The following is a 21,834-nucleotide window of genomic DNA, read 5'->3' on the forward strand; positions in this document are numbered from 1 at the left end:
TATACACAGAGATTTTCCCCTGGATCCCAAAATCGGGACTACCAACTTGATTTGTCATTATGTTCCTTTCAATGTTACAATACATATTTATACATTCCGAAGCATCCAATACCATGGACCGAAAACCATCGCGTCCAAAACCATGGACTGAAAACCATCGCGTCCAAAACCACGTGTGAGAAACATGCACAAAACCATAGTTAGGTCCGCCCAACCTAATATAGGGTCCAAAACCAAAATTTTCTGGGGCGCTACCCTGGACCCCATAGAGTGCGGTTACCTGCATCCCTCAAACCCCCTGTGACTCCCCTAACTACGCAATCGGTGCAACGAAAGGGGGGCTTCGCCCCCCTTCTAACCCCCTGGTTAACTACGTGGGTTAGTCGTGGAAAAAATATAACACAACCCAACAGTCATTGATGTATACTGTTAAAAAATGTGAGACAACTCATCGATAATGATGATGAGTGTCAAGATACCCCAATATAAAATAACAAGTGTGAATAAATGAGTTGATGTCAAACACTTGAGAGAATCTATCAATCAGGAGACATTGATGTATTCTCACTATCGATAGCGAAGGAACCTGCCACTAATGACTAAAAACCCTAAGGTACTAAAAGAAGGACTCTAGATATTATTCCCAAAGCACTGAGTCAGAGTCGATGGGAAAAGATCTGCTAGAAGGAAGAAAGTAAGGCATCCTACATCAATCCAGCATGAGTGTAGCCCATAGACCAATAATTTGGAAGGAACCAGACAAAGAAAGATGAAGTAACCAAACCGAAGCACGTTTTCGGCATACAAAAGATGTGGCTAGAACACGACATAAACCCTCTGAACCAACCAATAATGAAAGCTGACATAGATGCGAGGAACCCACCAATAGGGTCAAATGGAAACCAAGGTACAGTGAGAATCCCAATGTGTGATAATGTAAGATAACATCGAACACAAGGGAAACCACTCAGTCAAAGACCCATAATATTGATCAATACTAAGCACAAGGTAACCTGTCAATGATGGAAATAGGGCCAGGGTGTGACTCTAGGTATACTCTCAGAGCAATATGTTGAAGTCGATAAGAGCAGACCCACCAGCAAGAAGTCAATGGAGACCTTCGCAAACCAACATGAGCAAAGGACCAAATAGCTGATGTGACACTGAACATAACTCTGACAGAACAGTTATGGCTGAATGAATATGAGTCAAGAGACACCACAGAAAGGCTGAATCAGGTTTACTTCCCTTGAAAAAAAGCACGACTCAACTATGACTATATGGCAACATATGATAACTTTGTATAAGTTTTTCATGCATGAGGCATAAACAAACTCTCCATATGATTGGAAGAGATAGCCAATTATAGGAGTATTGACTTAATAACAAGGTTATGGATCTCCTAAGTCAAACTAAATCCCATCTCGATGGAGGAAAGACTCGTTTTAAGTGCTTTGTTTAAGGGCGATACAACTAAATCTTGATGCCAACAATGATGGAAGTAAAGTCCTATTCTCGCTCTTTTTGGCATATATTATTTTTCTTCTTTTTCATATTTGGAAAGTCTAAAAAAGAATAAAATAATTCCTAGGGTACAGTGGAAAGAATGACTGTCCAAATACAGATGCACTAGTTCCTAGGAGGGGAACATTCCTATGCTCAATGCAAGGTGATGAAATTGGTTAATGGCACTCAAAGGAATGTTCCTTCCACGGGCAAAAGGTGTCAAGATGTAGAGGCTAAGCTATTGAATGGTTGATTTAAAAAAAATACATGGTCGAAAAGTGGCTTATACATGAGTCCAAGTGAAGTTGGCTTAAGGAAAAAATGTACAAATAATCAACATGCAATGCAACCGTACAAATCAACATGTAGGAGCCTCTAGGGTATAAAGCCAGAAAAACAATGAAGAAGAAGGAGAATGAAGCTTCATCGAAAAAGTTCACAGTGGGACTAAAGAGGAATCCCGACCCTACTAAATCCTTGCAGCGTGGTCCACATGTGTCAACGAGGATCTAACGAGGGAGCCCATGTAAAGGAAGGCTCTACCATAATGTCATGATTTTATAAGTCAATGAGTGAAAATGGTTTTAAGAATCATAATGATGGGGTCAAACCTAAGGCAATATATCGCAGTATGGAGGCTAGAATTCATAATGCAACAAAAAAGTGATATTTCCTAACCTATATGCCAGTGACGAAAAATGATACCTTCCATGACGAGTTAGTGGTCATCGAATCGAAGCGATATAAAAAATCTCAAAGTCTTCATTTTAACCTAAAAGACAACCTATCCCAACACTCAAGGCCAAAAGGTCACAAAGTTTATAAAATTATTAAAAATAAAAGATAAACTTTGTAAAAGTGGGTTTTTAAAAGTTTTTCAAATCATAAGTTATAAATAGACCTTTTGGCCCAACAAACCTCATTTGTGTTTTGAACAATTGAGAGAAGGAGCTCTGGAGAAAAAAACCATCAACCACAATCCACCCAATTTCTCGGCCCGAACAGTTACCAAATGTCCAGGTATTCCTCAAATTTGATCCTTTAATGAATTTATGTGCATTTCAAACAATTTTAAAGATTTTTTACCATAAAGAATTTGTTTTTAGATTTTTTCTCTACGTGTACGTGGGTTGGGCATATCGAAGCGCGTATGAGTAAGCCCTATACACAACTATGTATGAAGTGAACCCGCATGTGCGCAATGAAAAAATTTAAACTAAGATTTTTAATGGATGAAATTGTTTCAATTGCAGGATGACTATCACATGGAAAGAAAGAGAGCATAGTGTAGTAGACAATGAAGTAATGAATGACCCATTGTCACTCGATGCATTGAGAGGGTGCAAATTGTTATAATTTTTCAAAATTCCAAATATGAAAACCAACACAAGATCGTTGGAGATGCTCATGAAGTACTGGGATCCAAAAGAGGATTCTTTTATGATTGATCAAATTCCCTTGCGAATTGAAGTAGAATATATCTACTTCATCACTGGACTTTCCCGAAGAGGGGAGCCAGTTAACTTGCAAGGGAAGGCTCGAGGCAGTCTCAGCGTAGATGATTACATTCACATATATTGCCCTGGAAATAATGAAAAGGTAGGGACACATATCCCATTAAAGAATGTAGAGATTCTACCCCTCATAATTCTCCTTTTAACTATTGTGAGGGTAGCAGGTTCAACTTCATTGCAATAGGCATCACGTTTTACAATGAGCCTAGCATTGGATTGCCTCACCATAGTCTTTGATTGGTGTACAACCCTCCTGATCAATCTTAAGAAGCAACTCACTTCTATGAAAAGGAGTAATACCAAACATTTTGGGTATGGTACCATCCTTTGCACTTTCTTCTTTGAGAGGATACTAGGGCTTTGAACCGAAGTACTCTCTACCATCAGCAACCTAAGAGATCCACATATAGGTAGATGGGATGATTTGACGAAGAGACTAGGGAGTGGCGAGGTCCCTAGAACAAATTTTGATGACGAGTTTTCCTTTGGTGGGAACAACACGTCATTTCCATCAAGGACTACCCCTATGCATGTATGTATTTTAGAGGGGATCCATATCCATAGGTAAAAAATGCATTTATTATTTTTAAAGTTTTTTTTTTGGATTTCAAAAAATTATGAATTGAAATTATTTTTGAGGAGACAAATATTCTTACAAAATTATTTGATTATGATATAGATGTGGAACTAGTAAGACCTGAGGGTCTACCTAGGCATAGACATTATGGAAGAGACGTGGAGAGTGACACAATGGAGATTGAGAGACTCATCCATACCATACAAAGGAACTTGGAGAGGTTAACTCACCAGGTACCTATGGTGGCGATAGAGGATCTACCAGAGGCTATGCAAAGACGCATGGTAGGAGTACCACGAGAGTAGGTGAAACTCTTCCGATGGGTGGCTAATGCCATCATCTTCTTCCGAGATGCTCATCCAGGGCTGGACCCATAGATATAGATTATAGATGTCCAAATTTTGATAGGCATGATTGGGCTTAAGCCCTAATTTTGTAGGGAATTTTTGTCTTGATTTTATATAACATTTTGAACAAAAAATTCTATCTATATACAAACGGTTTCATAATGTGATGATCATATATACAGATGATGTTTGATTATTTTTTATTTTTAATGTGATGAATGATTAATATGCCAATCTAATGCTTGATTAGCTATAGAATCAACAAATGAATTTTCTGATCATGGAATATGAATAAATGTGATAAAATTAAATGATCTTTGTAATAAACACACTCTCAGAAATTGGCGATATAAATAAGGATCTCTCACACGATAGATGTTATTTAACTGCGAAACCACCAATTGTGAATCCAAGTATACTACTAACGAATCAATACCAAGAGACATTGCTTCAGATAGTAGGTTAACTACAACAGTATATTCGACAACATTATTTGAAGCAGGGCCGATACATATTCCTTTAAACCAACAACTAACTAGATGGATAGTAAATTACTCAAGCCATGGATGCCAAATTCCGAGTATGTCGACTAGCACCATCGACGAACCCTAGATATACCAAATCGTCCATCGATACCTGCCAAATCAGAAAAAAATATCGATATCACTATGAAACCTATAGACATATATGCACAAATATATAAAATATCTACAACCAAGCAAATGCTAGGCAGAAACCTAAGCATAATACTTTTTAAGATAGAGCCCATTTCTGGGCTTTGACAACTCGTTTTCATCAAAATAAACCAATTCGTAAGATCCCTTTTTAAAGACCTTTTTAATGATAAAAGGACCGTACCACATGGGTTTAAAATTACTTGCCCCCAAGGTGTATTTTTCTTGGTCATAGTCCAGGACAAGGTAACCTTCAAAGAAAACCCTAGGATGTACAACCTTATCATATTGTACTTTCACTCATTTTTTATGAGCTTCATTTATTGTGGCAGCATCTCGATGCTGGTCATTAAGATGTTCCAAATGAATGATGCATTCTTCAAGACTAGAAATTTATGGAAGAAGTTCTACAACTAATTTAAGAGAAGGAATTTCACATTCCATAGGGAATATCAATTCCAAACCATAAACTAGTTGAAAAGGAGTGAAACCCGTAGCGATCTTAACTGACATCTGGTATGCCCAAAGCATAGGATATAACATGATATGGAGATTGGATCGAGCCTTATTAATTTTTGTTTGTAGGATAACTTTCAGGGATTTCTTCATGGCTTCCACTTGACCATTGGCTTGAGGATAGTAAGGAGGTGAATGCTCCTGCCGGAAACCCAACTTGAGAGCCAATTCAACCATCGTCTTATTCTAGAAATGACTACCATGGTCAGTGACAATCTCTTTTGGAATAATGAAACAAGAAATGACTTGGTTGAAAAGAAACAGGGCTACTTTTTCACCATCATTCACTACAGTAGGCATAACTTCAGCCCACTTGGTAAAGTAGTCCACAGCTACAATAATATACTTATGAACCTTTGTCGAAGGCAGGTTACAAGTTGTAAAATCAATGCCCCATTTTGTGAATGGACCAAAGGTGATAACTAAAAAAGGTGGAGCTGGATGAATGCACATTTTTTGAGTATAAACTTGACAAGGATGGCATTTTTGGATCGCTTCAACACAATTTTTGAAAATCAAAGGCCAAAAATACCCTATATGCAAGATTTTTTTGGGCTATAGCAAGCCCATATAGATGACCACCACAAGCTCCATTGTGGCAATGATTCAGCACTGACTTAACTTGTTCTAAGGTTAAGCAATGCCTAAGGATTGAATCAACCACGTGATGATATAAAGTGTCACCAATAATAATATAACTTTTCGCTAAGTGACACAATTTTCTTCGCTCATCCTTTGAAAAAGAGAGGGGAAACTTCGAAGTTTGAAGATATATAATGATATATCCATAGCAAGGATCTTGTGAAGAAATAAGAAAAATATGCTCATCAGGGAATGATTCCTCATAAACTATTTCTTCTTCACAAGGCAACTCTAAGATTAATTCTGCAAATTCTAATGATTTCTTATATTTAGCTAACAAGAATTCGAGATCAAACTCTTGTAAAATAACAATCCATTTGTTATATTTTCCCCAAAACACTTGCCTATTGAGGACAAACTAAAATGGATGGATAGCTTCTAAGACAAATTTTTTCCAGTAGAATATAGTGTTTAAGTCGCTGGACAACATGAACAGCTACCAAAGCTAATTTCTCTATAGGAGAATATCGTAGTTTAGGACCTACTAAACCTCAACTCATATAATAAATCACGTGCTTGTGGAGAGCATCGTCTTCCTAAACCAGAACCATACCAATGGTAGATTCTGCTGCAGCGAGACATAAGAGAAAATACCTGCTATAATTAGGTGGACTCAATAATGGGGCAGAGGTCAATGCTTTTTTAAAGTATCAAATGAGTGCTGAGCGAAATCGTCCCATAGAAATGGAACTCCTTTCTTCAGCAATCGTATAAACCCCTTTGTAATCTCAACGTAATTGACGACAAATATCGTCAAGAAATTGGCTTTTCCTTGGAGACTTTGAAGTTAACGGATGGTGGACAGGGGAGGTAACTGAAGTATTGCCTCAACCTTGAAAGGATCTACATGAATCCCTTTAGTAGATATGATGAATCCGAATAATCGACCAGATGTGGCAACGAAAATGCATTTATTTGGATTCAACTAGATTTTGTAAAACCGACAACACTCAAAAACCAACCGAAGATGATGAGGATGATCAATTCTCTTTCGAGAACGAGTAGCTAGGTCATCCAAGTAATCTTCGATGATATGTTTGATATCGTGGAAAGCGTAGGACATGGCCTACTGAAAAGTAGCTCCAATATTTTTAAGGCCAAAAGGCATCTTTTTGTATGCAAAGGTACCCCAGGGGAAGATAAAAGTTGTCTTATGCTGATCTTCAGGATGGATAGTAATCTGATTATAACCCGAGAAACTATCCATGAAGGAGAAAATCTCATTTCCCACACATTCATCGATAATATGATCAATAAACGGTGTGGGGAAATTATCTTTAGGACAAGCCTTATTTAAATCCCTAAAGTCTATGCATACGTGGATCGTTCCTTATTTCTTATCAATCGGGATTGGATTCGAGACCCACTCAGTCAACGGAACAGGGTATATAAAACCCGCCTTGAGCAACTTCTCAACCTCGGCTTTGATAGTTGCTGCTTTCCTAGGGTTTACCAGTCGAAGCTTTTGCCGTATAGGCTTCACATTTGTGTAAGTCTTGATCTCATGCTAAACTATTGATGGATCAATTCCAGGAATTTCCTCATAAGACCAAGCAAACACATCACGTAATTCTTTAAAAAGACCATTATATATTTTAATTTCTTCAGGGGAGTATTTGGCTCCTATGAAAACATTCTCGATTATATTGGGACTCCTGGAGATGTTCACCGGAATAGTTTATGAAATAACAAACATGTTACCTTTGGAAAAAACCTGTGCTGGAGCCAAAGGGTTTAAAATTGTATGAACATCACGAGTCAACAAAGGACTAGACAAACTTGATTCTACTTCACGCAAATCTGGGAGAAAATATGACCGATGATGCAAATCATCCCACGGTCTATCTATACCCATCATTGCTTCTAGGATTGCTTCCTCAGATGGTAAAACAGTATCAAGGCAGTCCATAGAAGAAGTAGAGTCAAGAGTCCAATCTAGAGCCACATCTCCATCCAATTCCTCTGGTGAAAAAGGAGTAGGATCAGAATCTGTAGTGTTGACAATAAATTGATAAGCAATTTCAGCTGCAGACATAGGATATTCCATTCCACCCACTTGCCTTGCTTCTAATGTGGTGGTAGAAGAGGGTAAGGGCTAAGGATTTGAAAAGTATTGAGTTCTAAAAAAATCTCTTCGAGAAGGAGTCTTGGACGATGAAATGGAATTTATTCAAGCGATAAGAGAAGGAAGATCAAAAGTACCCATCAATGAGGAATACATTCCAACTCCTAAATTATCAACAGGTTGCTTGGGATTATTCACCAAGGGAATGAAGCAACTAGACGATTCATTTGATTCTTTCGCAGAATACTCCATCTGATCAACAATAACAATTTTCCCTTCATGGGGAAAGCATAGGATGCGAAATAATGATGATACAATGGCATCCATTTCATAAATCCAATTCTTCCCCAATAGAAGATTATAATCCAAATATGCATCAACTATTTTCGCCTCTCTATTGAAAACCTTTCCCCCAACACAGATAGGAAAATATGGAATAATTCCATGCGGCCTCTGAGAATTACTATCAAATGTGTTATCACTCAGAAGTCTTCCCTAGAAGTTATCAAAAGAAGGAATAATCCGAGGTAACCACAAACCAATCTTCAGACTCAGGTTCTAGCCAACCTAAGTCCAGAGAGGGCTCTCTCTTTATAATTTAACTTTGTTTGGGTGGGATTTTAGGCTAGTTCTTAATGTTCATAAGGTTTTGATTTTGGTTGGGTGGTGGAATTCTAGGAACAGATGGGTAGAGCTAGCTTCTTCAAGCCATTGGGCTATGGAGTCAATAAAAGGATAGCATAACTAGATCAGATCATTAAAGGGAGTGTTTACAGGGCAGGCTAGCAAAACAAAAGGCAAATTTTCAAGGGCTGATGGATGGAATGATTCTAACTAGGGTAAAAGGGCACTTAAGAATCCTTGGACCAGGATCAAAATGAGGAACAAAGGGTGATCATCAACAAAGGGCAATTAAGAATCCTTTGCTACATAGACCACAAGGAAAACCACAGAAGCTAAGGAGCAGCTAAGAATTCCCTAGCTAAGATAGTTTAGCAGAAAACATTAAGAATGTAAACAGTCAAGACAGAGTGCATTGAAGCAAATTATGAAATATCATTCCTAGTTTAACATTCAGATTTCATAGAAACACATATGATTATTAAGAAACATAAGGAAAAACAATAATACACATGAGAGAATACTTATTTGATTTTTTCTTTACACAAGAATCCTGTAAAATGTCTGAACTTTATTCCATGATCCAGCAAGCCAATCCAGTTTTTGATACAATAAGACTTTGATTTGAGTGAAAAGTCTACAGAAATGTCTTTGAATCCACACTAAATACTTCGAAATGTGAAGTATTTATACAAAAAATATTACAAAATATCTCATAACAGTTTGAGATTTAATTAAGGAAATAAAAATATCTTCAAGCATGAAGATAGAGACAGATGGAAAACTGCATCATGTTGTCCCTTTTATTGTGGTAGTGCTAGCTGTTGCAGTTGAGTTTGAGCCCTTTTAAGCTGGCTGATATTTGTATGCTGGAATCATCTTTATCTTTCATATTTTATTGATACTCTTTAACTTGCTACTCTTTGACCCTGTTTATCTATCTCTTACCTGCCTTCAGATTTACTGTGGTAACTTATAGTAAATCTGTCATCTTTTCCCACCATTCATCCTTAGGTAACTTTACTTTGAGCATTCTCCTATAGATCTCATCTGCCTCTATGTATTTGGAAAAATTAGGCTTGGTGACAAACAAGTGTTTCACCTCATGCTCCAGAAAAAACAGATTCTCCAAAGTATCATACAATACTTTCCCAGTTGGCAAGGCTTTGATACCTGAAGTGCTTGCTTGATCCTTGGCCAACTTCCTTAATCTGTCAGTGTAGTCCAATTGGGTCATAAGTTTATCATGGATGACCATAGGACTAGGAAGGCCTTTATCCCTCAAAATTTGAAACTTGGCCATGAATCTGTCAATGCCCACCTGCATGTTATGGCATTTTTCCTCTAGGTTTACCATTAGGTTTCTTTTGGAAAGAACCTTTTTGACTTCTATGATGGCTTCAGTTCTGTCCTCTACACCAAGCTCATTCAGTTCGTGTCTGTTCTTGCTTTTCAAGAAGTGAATGAGTCGATTAGCATCCTCAAGTTGATCTCCCAAATTTTCCCTTACTTTCTTAACAACCTCAGTGGCCACTTTCACCAGTTCTGTTTGCTCAAATATTACTTGAATTGTTGGCCAAATATCATTGACAGAGCCAATGATATTGGCCCAGAGAATCTCCTTGGTCTATCCTAGTGGCTTTTGCATTGTTATATCTTTCTCTATGACCTTGATCTTCTCACCCATCCTTAGGGATTTCTGTGTTTCTTCTCTCTGCAGAATCTGGGCAAGCTTACAGTCAGTTTCTAAGCTTTCCACTTTCTCCTTTAACCTTTTTAGCTTTGTTGCCTGGATGGACATTTCCTCCATGGCTTTTAGCAACTCTGCTATCTTTTCTCTTGAAGCACATGATGTTGTAGACTCAGTTGTGACTGGCAGTGCTGTGGCAGGTGGAGCTATTGGTGCCAAAGATGCTGTCAGAGTTGAAGGAATTGCAGTTGTTACTGTGGGAATGGAAGTTGTAGAAGTGGTGGCCAATTCACTTTGTTTGGACTGAATCAATGTGTCCAATTCTTTCTCTATTTCTTTCAACTGGTCATTTAGCTTTAGGACCAAGTCCATAAGCTCTTCTTGTCCTTTTTGGGTCTCTAGGACTTCTGCTATCTGTGGGTGATGTAATGGTGGAACCTTAAGTTGCTTCTTCAAAGCAGCTATGTCATCATTCTTCTTCTTTATCAACTTTTCGGTGGCCTTTACATCTTTGGGATCATGTCCCAACTCAATGATTAAGTCCTCTAAGGACTTGATTCTGGTGTCCTTGGCCTATGAAGAGGCCTTCTCCAATTGGAATTGAGCTGATATGTTATTCAGGGAATTTTTCAATTGGTGAGCTGTGATGGCTTTCCCTGTCAAGGTGGAGTAAATCATCTCCCCTGTCTGCTTGTGTAGCTCAATCTGGTCAATAGGATGTATGTCCTTTGCCAGCACTTCGAAATCTATCTTTTTGAAGTCAGCTGCTGTTCTTGGTTGCTGAGTGGTAGGTTTCACAAACGTCATCTGCATTTTGCCTTATTTAACATCATAGGTTGACATAAGCCTTGTCTGGTTTGTAGGTGCCATCTTTAGGTACTGTTCATAAGTCTGGGCTTTTAGCCTCTCATTCCTGGCTTTTATATCCTTATACCTTTCTCTGATGTCTTGGTCCCTATCAGCTGGCATCCTAAATGAGGACACTTCAACACTTTGTTGCCTTTTCAACATCTGAGTATTTGATGTGGATGGTTCTAGTGTGCCCCAGAGGGAGTGGCAGGCCTACTTCTTTCTCTTTTTGTGCTGGTGGCCTCAACTGTTTCTTCTGTGAATTCAAATTCAGAAACAAGATTTAACCCTTTTCCTTTTGACTAGGCTGGTCTCTACATATGTCTATGTGGTTGCTCTGCCTGATGTAGTGGCCTCTTCCTGATTCCTTTTGAGGATTTTCTCCTCATTTAGAGGAGTTTGCAAGGTAGGGGGAGTACTCATGTTGGGTTATGGTATACCATTTTGATTTAGTTCCTCTGATAGGCCTAGCTATTCTAACTGTTCTTGGCCCTGGGATTCTTCTTCTATATGTGATTCACTTTGTGCCTGAGATTCTCCCTATGGTTTTGATTCTTCTTGGATTTGAGACTCTCCTGGCACCTGCAAGAAAGAACCCTCATCAAGCCTTTTCTCTAGATCAATTAGAGCATTTTCAACTGCAAATTCAGTGCTATCCCTTTCTACTAAAATATTCGCCACCCATTCCAATTGATTTGCATATTTCTCTATTTCAGCAATTCGGTGGTGAATGTAGGGAGCCATCTTGTTTTTCTACCTTTTGTTGCAGATGAAGTCACAGGGATCATATCTCCACATGAAGCTCTGTTTTAGTTTAAGTCTCTGAAGGATTTCCTCTACTTCTTTTCCAGCTTCTCGGCTATTACATACAAAGGGGCCTAGTTGATCTTTGATTCTGAGCTGGGCCTTCTTTTTGGCCTTAACAAAATGCACCTCATCTGAATTGATTATCTGCCTGTAGTACTCCAGAGCAAATAACCTCATTGGGAGGTATCTGGGAAGTTTATATGGGGCCAAATCACAGCCATAGATCCTAATTTCTGTGTGATTTTGGTACAAGTACCAATCTCCCACTTTGTGTTGTTTTGACAGCTGCAGGATCCTCCTGATATCTGAACTGATTCTTGGAGGAGGACTTCCTAGCAGCATGGTCACTACTAGATGTACAAAAAGATCTATGAAGTCTATGTATGGATATGGGGAATCATACTTATGGATCAAAGGATTCCAAAAAATCACTGACCTAGGATGACCTTTAGTATCAAGCTTTTGGATATTGAAGGGGAACTTGTCAGCTTCATAATATAGAAAAAGGTGGTACAAAACTGAAGAATACTTGAAACTTTCTCAATACTTATTCTAAGGAATTGGTCATGCATTTTGTCAGCTATGAACTTGGCATAATCATACATGATAGCAGGGGGCTGTCCTAGAGAGACAATGGACATTTCGGGCTAAGATGATTTCATCTATGTACTCACTGGTGGTAGCCTAAAATACTAGATATCATTGCTACAATGTCCTGACCATATTGAGAAAATATGGTATATATGTATGGGGGAGGAAATTTTGGGATATGTTTTTCTTCTACAGTAAAGGTTTGGAACATTTCGGCAAGCTTTGTAGTGGTAACCTTGGGGAATTTGTCTAGTAGGTCTCCAATTGAAATAGGGGTTAAGTTCTGCCCTGGTTGTAGTTGCAACATTTCATTGATTGACTCGGTAGTGATGGTGAAAAGTATGGTTTGGTCAGGGGACATCACTGCTCTTTGACTGGGAATGTAGTTTGCATGGCAATAATGGACAATCTCTGGAAAGATGTGCACCTCAGGGAATTGGTACTTGGGCAAATTAGACTCCCAAAGACCTATTTTGTCAGCATGGTTTAGGTATTGGTCTCTGTATCGACAGTATAATTTGAGAGGGGATTCATGGATAGAGGTGTCCTTTATTTGGAAATCTTTGTCAGCAAGGGGAAGGTAGTCTAGGTCCAGGTGAGGAGTGGTAATTGGTCTGAAATCCATGGCAATTAGAGCTACCATTCTTAGTTCTTATAGATTTAAGAATGGGGAAGGTAAATTTCCAGTCTTTAAAGTAATGGTGGTTCAATTCCAGGTGGGTTTTAAGGTACTAAAGTTCCCCTTTAATTTCAATTAAGAAAACTTAGTGACTAGTTCGGAAAATAATAGGGCTTTCTGTGGATTCTGGCTTAAATAGTTGGAATTCAAGAAAACTGGCTCTGAACCAGGTAAATGGCGATTCTGAACGGTTGAAAAGGCTTCAATTAGGATGGAAGGCAATCTGAGAGCTTTGTAGTGTCTCCAGTGGTGTAATTGTACATGGGTTGACGACTTTCAACGTTCACAGGCGCATGCATGGAAAATTACAGTTAAAAAACGATAAAACAATTATTTGGGGCTTTTTTGGATTTATGCGCGAAAAGTCAATTTGGCGGGTACGGGTGAACAGTGATAATTTGTCGCGTAGTGGGGTGAACAGTGGCAGTTTTGGTGTGTAGCAAGCTGGCGGTAAGTGGTTTACTTCGCACAACCTTTGGGCGCTTGGTGGTATTGGGGGGAGGCCACCGATTCCATTCATCGAGTGCCACGTTGCTTCAGGGGCCCAACGAAAAACAACCCATTTCGGGCAGGTATCATTCGGATTTCGGGCCCTTCCGAAATCAACATGGGCCATCAGATGGGGAGGGGAGAGATCATGTGGTGGTCGGGCGCAAGAGTTGCACGGAAGATAATGGAGGGGCCCGACGGACATTTAAATGTAGTGGCTTTGATTTAATTCGGGATTAAGGCGAAGGTTAATGTATCGGGCAAGATTTCATTGGTGGATGGTTTGACTTTAATTAATCACAGATCGATTAATTATGTCATTTGTCGGGGTTCGGATAATATAAAGTTTATATTTCAAACTTCAGGGTAGGGATATTAATATTAAAGGGATTTAATAAATATATACGGGAAACGATTTATTTTTCGGGAATTAATATATAAATAATATTAAAAGTTAATATGAAAATTGTGAGAGATAAATGAGAATGAATTTGCGCTAAGTATAATGTATTTCATTGTAATTGATTTGCTTTTTACATAGAAACATTATAACTTAGGCTAAGTGTATTTTTGTGGGTTTTTATAAAAAGGGGTATTCATAGGGGTGATTGCTTTTCCTTAGGAAAAATAGAGTTTTAACCTTAGGAGAAGGGATTTATTAGGGAAAATGAATGAACTGAAGGGGGGTAAATGTTTATGAGGGGATCTTAGTACTTAAGATCTATAAGTCATTGGGCCGAGGGTCCGGTCCCTCCAAAAGTCAGAGAAATTCTCTGAGCCCCTTTGACTTAAGATTTTGGGTACTTCAAACTTTATTTTGGGAAATTAGTTAAGTAAAAGGGGAAAATGAATGAAGGGAGTTAATTAATTGACTTTGATATCCATATGCATGCTTGAGTGCCTATTCACATATGTGACTTTTATGATGAAAAGATGATACACATGCTTTTGTCTAATCAATCATCAAAATTCTGCAACCTTTCTTCTACTTACCCGTCTACTCATCCTACCATTTTTACTTCTCTTTATTAGGGTGCATTTGAGCTAGCAAACCCTTATCAAACTTTTTTCTTTTTCTTTACAATAGAAAACTAACTAAATCTAACCTTATTACATCCAAAGGTTTAGATTAAACAATTGAGCTCCTTTTATTTACTCTACCTAATCTACTTATCTGTCAAGATTAAACAGTTTGGTCAGATTTTATTCTCTAACTATAGACATGAAATTGAAACATGAAATAGTCAAGTTTAAACATTTTGACCATCATGGATTGTGGCAAAGATTACAAGCTGCACACAATCATTTATTTTGCACAAAAAGTAAATAGTAGTGGCATTTTGACTTGCACATTTTCATGGTCTTTTTATTTCTTAGGGTTCATATTTTCATATCTTTTTACCTTTTTATTCTTTTTGTCCTTTGATTTTTCTTTTAGGACATACCCTCTTTACATTTTTTTTTTTTTTTGAGTATGGAAAACATTTGCAAAAATCAAAGGCATGTACATATTACAGGTTAATCTCATCCATTCAAAAATTATGACTCCTATTGGTATAGGAACCTAACAGTGGCTCCACTTGGTGATGGCATTTCTTGGTGAAATTTCAAGAACTTGTAGATCAATGGCCTTCTAAATTGCTGTGATGTCACTCTGCAACTTTTCCCTTTTCACTTTTTTGCATTATTGCTATTTATGACAGTAAAACCTTTGAAGCTTAGGGCCTTCTCTTCGGGCTTCAACTCCAAAGAATCACTATCCAATCAACTCTAAACTTTTGAAAAACAGAATATGTACAAATGATTAGTGAAATCAGTAACTAGGTTCAATGTAGTGTTTAAGCATTCAACCATTAACTGGTCCTCCTTCTGCTTCTGTGCCATCCATTTCTCTAAGGAAGAAAGCATTATTACCTTTGAATGCATAGATGACATATGGGCCTTTCCATAGGAAATCAAATTTCCCATGTTTACCTTTATCCTCTCTTCTTGAGTCCCATTTCAAAACTTTGTCCCCTAGGTAAAAATATTCTACCTTAGTCCTTTTATCAAAAGCCTTCTTGATCCTTTCCTGCACAACTTGAGATCTGATGTACACTTCTTCCCTAGTCTACTGTAAATGAATTGTTTGGTTGATTCTTCTTTGGATGTCATTTGGTTCAACCTACAACTCTTGGAGCAGCTTCATCACTGGTGTTCCCAAGGATGATGGGAAAACAACTTCCATTCCATAAACTAATTGATAAGGACTAGTACCAATGGACTTCTTTGTGGTTAGCCTGTCTGCCCATAAGGCATTCACTAGCTTCTTATTCCATGTTTTCTTATTGTCTTCTAACAACTTTTTGATGATATTCACTAAACTTTTGTTTGAGGACTCTGCTAGTCCATTTCCTTGGGGGTAATAAGCTATGGAATGGCCCAAAGTTATATGGTACTTATTACAAAAATCAATCATTCTCTTAGACTTGAAGGTTGCTGCATTATCAGTGATGATCTTGGTTGGGCACCCAAATCTAGATAGGATGTTGGATTCAAGGTTATTATAACAGTGTTAGTGGCTTGCCTTGATGGTATGGCTTCTATCCATTTGGTAAAATAATATATAGCAGTGAGGATCCATTTGTGTTGGGCAGAGGAAGGTGGGTGAATTTCACCAATGAAGTCAAGACCCCATTGTTGAAAAGGTGCTTCAGCAGATATTGGTTTCAGGGGGAGGGGTAAAAGCTTTTTCTTTCCTTCAAAAATTTGGCATTTATGACATGAGGTTACAAATTTCTTTACATCAGAAAACAAAGTGGGCCAATAGAAACCGGCTCTAAGAATCTTGTCAGCAGTGGTTTTCTAGTAAAGATGTCCTCCACAGTCACCTGCATGAAACTCTTGTAACACCTTGTCAGATTCTTCTTTCAATAAATAGTTAAGAAGGATACCTTCATGATTCCTCCAAAACAAAGCATTGTCAAGTATGCAAAATTTTAAAGATTTCATTTTTAAAAACTTGCTTTTGGTCCTAGATAATTCAGGAGGAGCTTGTAAATTTTGTAAAACATATATGATGTCAGCATACCATGGTGATTCAATAAAGGCCTGGCTGATTGGTGGAGTCGCCATCTCCTCTCCATTATCCATTTCTGCAATAAAATTTATGTCTAAGGCCTGACAGTTCAATTCAGCCATGAGCTTGGCTAAACCTTGGCCTTTGATTAACTTCATTGGCTTGATTTCTAGGTCATATTCTAATATAGTAGCAATCCATTTCCCTCTCTTTCCATCTGGACCATCCTGAGTTAGGATATCCTTGACTACTGCATTGGGGACATAGGCTATTATATGAGAATATAAAATGTAAACTCTAAAATATTTGATAGCTTTGACCAGAGAAAAGGCTTGCTTTTCCATTATATTGTACTTTAAAGGGGCATCTCTCAGGGCTTTGCTAAAAAAGGCAATAGGTTGTTCATAACCCTGATCATTCTTCTACAGTAGGACTGCAACAATTGTATGTTCTGAGGCAAAGGAAAATATGATGAAATCCCTATCAAACTTTGGACTGACCAAAATTGGTGTCTTTGTTAAGGCTAGCTTAATATCTTCAAAGGATCTCTTAGCTTCAATGGTCCATTTTATGGTCGAATCTTTTTTCAACATGTTATTCAATGATCTAATTAATTCTGCCAAGTTAGAAATAAATCTTCTAAGAAAGTTTATTTTTCCTAAAAAGGCTTGTAATTCTCTAATGCTCCTAGGGTGTTGTATCTGTAAGATGGCTTCAATTCTTGCAGGATCTATTCTGATACCATCTTTAGAGATTATGTGGCCTAATAGTTTTCCCTCTTCTAACCCAAATAAAGATTTTTTAGGATTCAAAGAAATTCCATACTTCCTACATTTGATGAAGACCTGCCTTAGATGATCTAGGTGTTGTTTGTCAGATTTTGAGAATACAGTGATATCATCTAAGTATATTACTAGGAAGTCATGAATCTCCTTAGCAAAAGCTATGTCCATAGCTCTTTGAAAGGTGGCCCCTACATTCTTTAATCCAAAAGGCATTTTCAAATAAATGAATGTGCCCCAAGGAGTAGTGAACATTGTTTTAGCCTGGTCATCTGGGTGAACTAGAATCTGATTGTAACCAGAAAACCCATCCAATAATGAGATTCTGGTTGACCCTACTACCCTTTGTAATATATGATCCATTTTAGGGAGAGGGTAATTGTCTTTGAGTGAAACTTTATTGAGATTCCTGAGATCAACACACAGTCTAATCTCACCAGTCTTCTTCCTTGTTGGCACCAAATTTGAAACCCAATCAGAGAATCTAATTGGTGCTATTATCTTGGCTTCATACATTCTTCTGATTTCCTTTTCAATAGAAGGCAATACGATAGGATTAATCCTCCTAAGATTCTGTCTAAAAGGTTTCTGGTTTTCTTTTATGGGGATGGTGTGTTGTATTATGTTGGTGTCATAGGACTTGAGGTCCTCATAACTCCAAGCAAAGACATCTTGGAATTCCTTTAACAATTCAATGTATTTCACTTTTTCAGTAGGAGGTAAGGACTTTGAAAGTTTGATCAATTTTGGATTTTCCTCAATACCTATATTACACTCCTCTATATTAGATTTTAAGGGTTCCATCTTTGGTTTTCTAGGGACATCATTTGAATCAAACAAGTCTTCCAATGGGGTTAATCCTTTGGGCAATTTTTTTTTTTTGAGATTAATGATTTCAAAATATTTGTTAATTATCTCTTCAATTTCAACTTTCTTTAGGTTTTGTACATCTGATTTTGTAAATTTTGTGGGATGAAATCTGTCTATCTCTTCAACTTCTAATTTGTTAATTTCTATTTTATTTGTAAAACAGGGATCTAATGTTATGTCAATATCTATATTGCTATTTACAAATTCCTCTTCTAAGGTTAAAAAATTATTTATCTGTTGGTCATTAGTGAATACTTGCCAGTTTTTTAAGTTATCTGGGATAGCAGGTCTATGTCTAAACTCAGCATTATACTGATGGTTAGGTTGGAATGGTAACTTACAAGTGCTGGAAAACATTGCTAAACGAAGCCTGCATATTATGTTTCCTTGGAATGACTGCAAGCTTAGTTTCTAGAAAAGTGTTCAATATTTCTACAACTGTTCCTTTATAAAAACTTAATCTAGGGTCTTTGGTCATATATACAACATTAATTTGTTTTATAACCAACTCAGAATCTCCCATAATAGACACTCTTATGGCTCCTAACTTTCTAACCAATTTGAGACCTAAAATAAGCACTTCATACTCAGCCATGTTATTGGTGCATTTGAAATTCAATCTGTAAGCATGGCCCTCTGAGTAATCATTCTCTAAATTGTAAATCCATACTCCTGCTCCTACTCCTAACTTGTTCACTGATCCATCAAATTCAAGATGCCATAATATTTCATGTTCATAATTCTTACTGTCTGGGGGGACAAAATCTTCATTGATTAAGGTGTCTTGATCATCTTTTTTATCTGAAATCTCTTGAGTTTGGACAATTTCATTTTGAACTATAACTGCAATTTCTTTTGGTTCTGAAATAATGTTGTTTGAAGCAGTTTCTTGTGTTTGTTCAGCATTGTACAAAATAAAAGAATCAATGTCAGAATGCATGGAATAGATAGGAAAGTTTTGAGGCCTAGCCTGGCTACTCACTACATATTTCATTAGAGTTTCTCTGTACAGTTTTTTAGGATGTCCAAAGACTGAAATTGTGGCATATGACATGTCAAGTTGCAAAGATCCTTGGAGTTTAGCCCCCCATGATCTAGACAATAGCATGCCATATTTAGGTGGTATATTAGCAACAACTATGTCCATGAGAATGGTCTTAGCAGGATATTGTACTAAGGAAACACACAGGTCTTTGATTAACCCTAGGCACTTTACTTGACTTGAATCAAATGAAAACAAATCTTTGTAAGGCCTAGTGATGTCCAAGTTCAATTTTTCCATAACAGATTTAGGCATTAAATTGTGTGAAGCCCCAGAATCTAACATTGCATTGTGTAAGATCTTATCATGAATGTTAAGGCTAATATAAAAGGGTGGTATCCCTCCTTCTAATGGTTTTCCATTAACATCAGGACCGAATATAAGCTTAGGCTAATCATCAAACAAGTTAATAGAATCTTCATTCTCAACAAAGTTTAAGGATTTTCTTATTTGAGATTTGTAAGTTTCATTTTTAATCAACTCTATTAAGGGGACTGAGATTTTTAGCTTAGCCACCTCTGCTCCTAAATTGAAAGGCAAAGGGGCTTTCTCTGTTTGAGGATTTGGAATTTTCATGGCAGGATTTGGAGTAGGTTGGTCTTCTTTTTCTACATTTGAAGTCTTTTTCTGTGGATTTTCTATTGTGATGTTTGGAGATTCCTCCACTATCTCCTTGGAGGGGGTTAAAGTGGATGGTTGATTATCAGGGGGTTGGTCATTGGTTATATCTACAATGGTGGGACCAGAAGGGTTTTGACTTGGTCTAGAGAGGATTTGGAGAGTTTTAGTAACTGGAACTGTTTTGATTTTCTTAGGTTGATTTGGTACTTCTTTCTTGTTTTGGTCAGGAGTATCAATGTTCTTTTTACTCCTCAAGTTGTACTGTTTTTGCACTTTGAAGATAGCAAAATCATAACCTTGCTTGTAATCGAATGATTCTCCGGATTGGGTCTGCAATTGTTGAAGCATATGTAATTCCTGATCATCTTGAGTCAAAAAGACAATTTCCTCCTCATCTAATCCCATTAAGTTAATTTGTGTGTCTTGTTCAGGGTCTTCTGAATGGGAAGTTTCAGCATAGTTTTCTTGAAAAGGAGGTCTAATATTTTGATCAGGTCAATTTTTTTCCAATTTTTTGATTTTGATTCTTTCTAAAGTTTGGATTTCTCACTGGAGGTGCCTGTTGATTGTCCCAGTGAGGTTTCCTTTCAATGTTCTCTATCTTATCCATCAGTTTTTCCATTCCTTTGGCTAGGGTGTCTATTTTAAGGTTAGAGGGTGAGGCTTCATCTTTCAATGGTCCTCTCCTTTCATTCTTAAGCCTAGCTCTTTTTGCTAGCAAATTAGCTTCTACACTAACTGCTACACTCTGCATGTCTTCTAAGGTTGGAGGATTTCTCTCTCTCAGTTGGAAAGCCATATCAGTATCAAACCCATCAGGAAACTTTATCAGAGCTAAACCAGGTGGGGGTCTGAGATTGATTGGTATTGCATTGTATATATTGTTAAATCTGGTACAGTAATCCTGAACTGTTTCATTTGATCCTCTTCTAATGTTTTCATATTCTGAAAGGATCTACAGAGGGTTCTTTTTCTTTTCCCATCTATTTAAAAATTGCTGATAAAATACTTCTAAAGTGTCTATGCTATTAGCAAGTAAAGATCTAAACCATGTTCTTACATCACTAGCTAGAGTCTAAGAAAAAAGTCTCATTTGGACATCTCCAATATCAATTTCATGTAATTCAAAGAAATCTATCATTTTGTTTGTATGATGTTGTGTTGTGTAAGTTCCTATGCCATCGAATTGGACAATTTTGTTCTGGTAATATTGTGGCATGGCACCACGTGGAGCAAGTAACACAAGAGGAGCATATCTATTTGCCATGGCTCTAAGTTGGGCAGGACTAAGAAGTGGGGTTGGGGTACCAAGAGGTGATACAATGGGTGATGGAGAATTGGGAGTAATGGGTGACTGATGTGTAATGATAGGTTGGTGGGGAAGTGAAGGTATAAATGGAGGTGAGGAATGAACTTCAGAGGTGGAAGGGAATAATGGTGAACTAAAGGGAGTTGAAATTGTTTCAGAAAGCTCAGGGATCTTAGTAGTAGTAAGGGATGACTGAGGGGAATTTAGAATATACTGATCAATTGACAAGTTTGCCTTTTGGACTTCAAGATCTGCAATAAACTCTAGATCTAGAACTATGTCATCAAGTGCACTTTCAGACCTGGTTCTAAATAGGGAAAGGTCAAATGACTCATCAAAAGGGAGGTATTCTAAAAAAAACCACTCATTAGGGCATGAATCTGCTTTGATTGAAGGTGTAGGACTGACTGAACTTTCTTGTCTTCTGGATATTCTTGAAATCAGGTTTGGATTATCAAATACTAGGGTAGGGTTTGGATCAGGATTGGCCCTAGTATAATGAGTTCTCCTTGAAGCCAGAGTTTCGAACTTTTCTAGTTATTTCCTTTTTATGAAATTTTTGTAAATAACTTCTAAAAACCCTTC

Source organism: Pinus tabuliformis, chromosome 1_2 (genome assembly GCF_031772625.1).
Source record: "Pinus tabuliformis cultivar Carrire ecotype Pingquan chromosome 1_2, CPIR1, whole genome shotgun sequence".
Taxonomy (NCBI): Eukaryota; Viridiplantae; Streptophyta; class Pinopsida; order Pinales; family Pinaceae; genus Pinus; species Pinus tabuliformis.